The sequence below is a fragment of the Pseudophryne corroboree genome, unplaced genomic scaffold (assembly GCF_028390025.1).
Source record: "Pseudophryne corroboree isolate aPseCor3 unplaced genomic scaffold, aPseCor3.hap2 scaffold_2814, whole genome shotgun sequence".
In the NCBI taxonomy this organism is placed as follows: Eukaryota; Metazoa; Chordata; class Amphibia; order Anura; family Myobatrachidae; genus Pseudophryne; species Pseudophryne corroboree.
Window position 1 is genome coordinate 31,565 of NW_026969478.1, and position 4,523 is coordinate 36,087.

Here is a 4,523-nt window from a genome sequence, read left to right on the forward strand (position 1 = left end):
TGTAGACACTGTGACAGTATAGTCGAGGATGGGTGCATCAAGAAATGTCAGTCCAGATTTAATATCCACATGGACCAGCATCCATTGAGTGACTATCACTCCTTAGTGGGTAAAGTGTTAAATCAGACAGATTGTTTGGTATGCTCTCAAGTACCTCAAGGCCATAGCAAATCAGGACTAGTACCATTCCCTTTAACGGTAGGAGAGGTACTTGAGCTAAGTGGTGGGAGGCCGGTGGACAGGAGGTTTAATATCTCTAGTCCTCCTAGTTTAAAGCTCCACCAATATCATGTGGACAGATCCCTAGTGTGCTTTAACATTTCCAATCCCCGAAAGCCGGGAAATTGGGAAGTGTCATGGAGTTATCAAACCATGATATTTTCACACAGAGCCGACAGATTGCCCTTAGACACAGAGCTTATATGCCAGATAGCCGACCATAGGAAATTCTTTCGGTATAGGTACACCTTAGGAAGTAGGATCATGCGAGTTGGAGAAGTATCACCAGGATACTGTGCACAGATCATACAAACTGATACGTGTACTAAACAGATGGGAGAATTAGGGTTAGGAGAGTTCACATGGAAAATTTGTAACATGGTAATGTCATACTCCGTCCCATATGTTCTCCCCGATGATGCATATTTCATATGCGGTAGGAAGGCGTATAAGTGTCTTGCCCCAAACTCAGAAGGGTTATGTTATATTGGAAAAGTACTGCCTGAGGTAATGACTGTATCCCACACTAAAATGAAAGATATTCACTGCGGTGCCCAGGCTCCTTATACTCACACTCATTACGAGCACGTCGTTAAAAGGCAACTGATAGAGAAAACAGAGCATCCTGCCTCTGATTTGATCCATGAATCCACCGGGATTCAATTCCTTCTCGCGATGGATATCACTCGTACCGCCAGGGGAGTGATAAATTATAGATATATATCTGCGCTTGCAAATTTAATAGACAATATCAATGAAATGTATGATGACACGTTCAGGTATACTGGGAGAGAGTTACAAGCCTACAAAACAGAATTGGTTCAGCATAGGATGATTCTCAATTATCTCACAGCAGTGACAGGCGGGTATTGTGTCACCTTGGCTACTCAATATGGAGTAAAGTGCTGCACGTACATTACAAACAGCACTGAGGACCCGGTCGAGGTCATAGACCAAAAGATGGATGATATCTTGCAATTAAAGTGGGAGTTCCGAAGGAGACATAATCTCACTCTCGCCACTGTGGGTAATGAGCTGACCAGTTGGGTGTCATGGTTGAACCCACGAAATTGGTTCCCTGGTTTAGGAGAATGGGCCCAAGGTATTATTATGGATGTAGGGAAATTTCTTTTGTGCATTCTGGGTGTTATCATATTGGTCGGTTTGATATTTAGATGCGTTCAGAGTTTGACAAAGTGTAAAGATAAAGCCAGAGTGATGAGTCTAAGGAGTGAGGACACCGTAATAACAACAAATTTGATTTATGACCCAACGATAGAGACAATGTTGTGATGAAAATGTGATTCCACTGTCCGTTTCTTTCACCCGTTTCTCCTTTGTTTTCCCCCAAGGTACAAAGACATCCGCTTGGAAGAAGAATTTGACAACCTTTTTTATACAGACCACTGATGGACAATGCCATAGACCCCCCAATATCCCTAGTGACTTTAACTTTTACGATAGCCCAATACTTTAATGACTGTAAGTCTATGGACATTGAGAAAGCTTTTTGCTCAGCAATTATAGCAAAAGCATCGGGAGACTACAGTCAACATGTACATCGAGACAAGACACAAGACAAAACCTCAATCAACAAATGTATATTAACCTCACATAGATGATGACTGCATTTGCCATAATTGCTTCTTATCTTCATTTCTACAACCTTCAGGTAATGACACACATAGTCGATAGGGAATATAGACACAGATATCAGCACTCACATATCCCCCCATTCATGTATCATCAACTAAAATGTGCTCCCCCATTTTGTTACAACCAAAAGCCGAAAAGAGCTCGGTAAAGTTTGAAAGCCCATCCACAGACCCTTAATACGGGATAAGAAGGAATTCAAATGTATACTTCGCAATACCTTGAAGCTTGATTTAAAACATGTACAGCACTATGATACATGACCCCTCAAACATGGACTCATACACACATGCTTCTACTATCTCACTAGGTCATACCTTTTTCCCACCTTCTTCTCTCCTCCCTTACCCAATCATAGAAATGTATTTACATATAACATATATTATTCTCTTTTTGAACTGTTTTAGTAAGTGGCAGTTATTGGTGACTGCCAAAGGGTGGACAGTCAAAGTCAGAAAAATATCACGCTACACGTTGCCATATATGCACCTCATGCGCTTGCCCGCTGCACATGCACTTTCTCTGGCGTGCGTGCACATATTCGCAGATGCGTGACGGCGCCCCTACGGGCGTGCGCTTGAACGTATGGTATGTGCATTTACGGTAGAGTTTGTGTGCGTCTAGCGAGCGACTCAATTCGCTGCTTAATAAATCCATATAGCAGGTTTTATAGGTAATGTTCCCCTTAGTGATAACTGTAAGTTTGTTTAATGTGACGTGTTTATGGAGATGGGAATCCCTCTTTATGTTATACAAGGGGTCTGTTTAAGGTTGAACAGTGGTGTCTGGTACCTAACCGAAGAGTATTTTAATAGCAACAATCCGGTGTTGGTTAGGTATAGATTAAACGCTCTTGCATATAGTTATGGCCATTAGTAATTTCTGGACATATCCTATATTTGCAGTTCATTATCCATGCGGCGGGAATCCGAAGATTCCCTCCCACCTGAGCTGTTTGAAATAGCCACAGCCCACCTGTTCAAATCAACCGATGACCTTTTGTTATGATACAGGGAGACATTCCTGTGTCCAATGAACAATGAGATTATAGGTCCCTTTGTAGTGTACTGTACGCAGTGTATATAAGATCAGCCAGCCGGGACAGCTCAGTATCTCTCACTCCACAAACGGTTTTCATATTGACTAACTTGGAGCTGGTACCAGGACTAGCGCAGCGATCGTTCCCAGTGTGTGTAAGTAATTCTCTGTAATCAAATTTGTTCTCTGTTTTGTATTGGCCATTTCCCTCTCTCTCTCTCTCTCTCTCTCTCTCTCTCTCTCTCTCTCTCTCTCCGTTATTGTATAAGATTGTGACGCTATTGTATATTTCTGTCTAGATATTCTGTTAGAATTATATGTTAGCTTGTAGTGTATAACTTGTAAACTGTTTTTACCTTTTTCGATATAACTTAAAAGCTTGTTAGTAAAGGTGTTGGAACCTTAGCACGGTATTGTGTGTTCATTACATTGCAGAGGGTAATAGGAGCCTCTCGATCGCTCAGACAGCTTTAGTGTTAACAAGGTTAAGCAGCGTTATATCGCTACAGTGTTTCAGTTCAAGGTTTACAGCATAAGAGTATCCTTTCTGTGTATTACATTCAAGGTTTACTGATTGTCATCTCGTGATCTCCTCGTGGTCTCGAGCGTCTGCTACGCTGGTAGCGTAGCATTACGGTAGTCGCTCGCCTATAGCGTGTTCGACACCAAGCGTAAAGCTGTGAGCGAGCGTGCCGCTCGTGCATCTCGATCACGGCTAAGCGTCCGCTACGCTAAGTGCGTACCCTTACGGTACCCCATACGCCAATTGCGTATTGAGTCTCTTACCCATATATAGTGAAGGTTATAAGGTAATCAAAATCAGCATTATCAGGTTGGCACACCCTAACACTTTATTAACACATGTTTTTTTCCTATCACATTGTATATATTGTTGTATTATTTTAATATAGCACTTATGTGCTTCTTATTAACCCTTAATAATTTTCACCTGTGTGCTGCCCTGGAGTAGCCGGCCTGTGCTGATATAATGGGGTCCAGCACCCTGGACCCACACTCAGTATTAGGGACCCCCAGTGACAGACGCCTTGCTGTTCGGCCTGGGGGCTTAACCCTATATCTGCAGGTATACGCAAGCAAGATCTCTGTATTATCTGACTATTATGTAATGTTATTTATCACTCAGTGTGCATTAGGGATAGCAAAATGTTTTTCTCTTACCCAGAATTATCACTCCCTTTTAGCACCTGAGTGACATCACAATCTGATTGAGCAGATTGCTAATAAATGTGCATTGGAACACAAAGAAACCCAGATAGAAGTACTTTCTCCAGAAAATCCGTGAGTGTGGTACGCATATTACATTAGAACCATCACATAAAATGAAAAGATACCTTTTATAGGTTTCACCTATCTGATTTTTAAGTAAGTTAGGTATGCGCCACCTTATTTTCCGATGAAGGACACAAAGGGTGATTGAGAGGATATAAAGATACATTTATATTTCTTCATTTTTGGGGTTCCACTGTGAGTTGGGGTACGCTTTCTCCCTGGCTGGATTGTGTCTTTATCCACTCTTAAGTTACAATAGACATGTGGGATTTTGAAATGTTTAACATAAAGAACTATATATGAAACAACATTACATGTAGCTT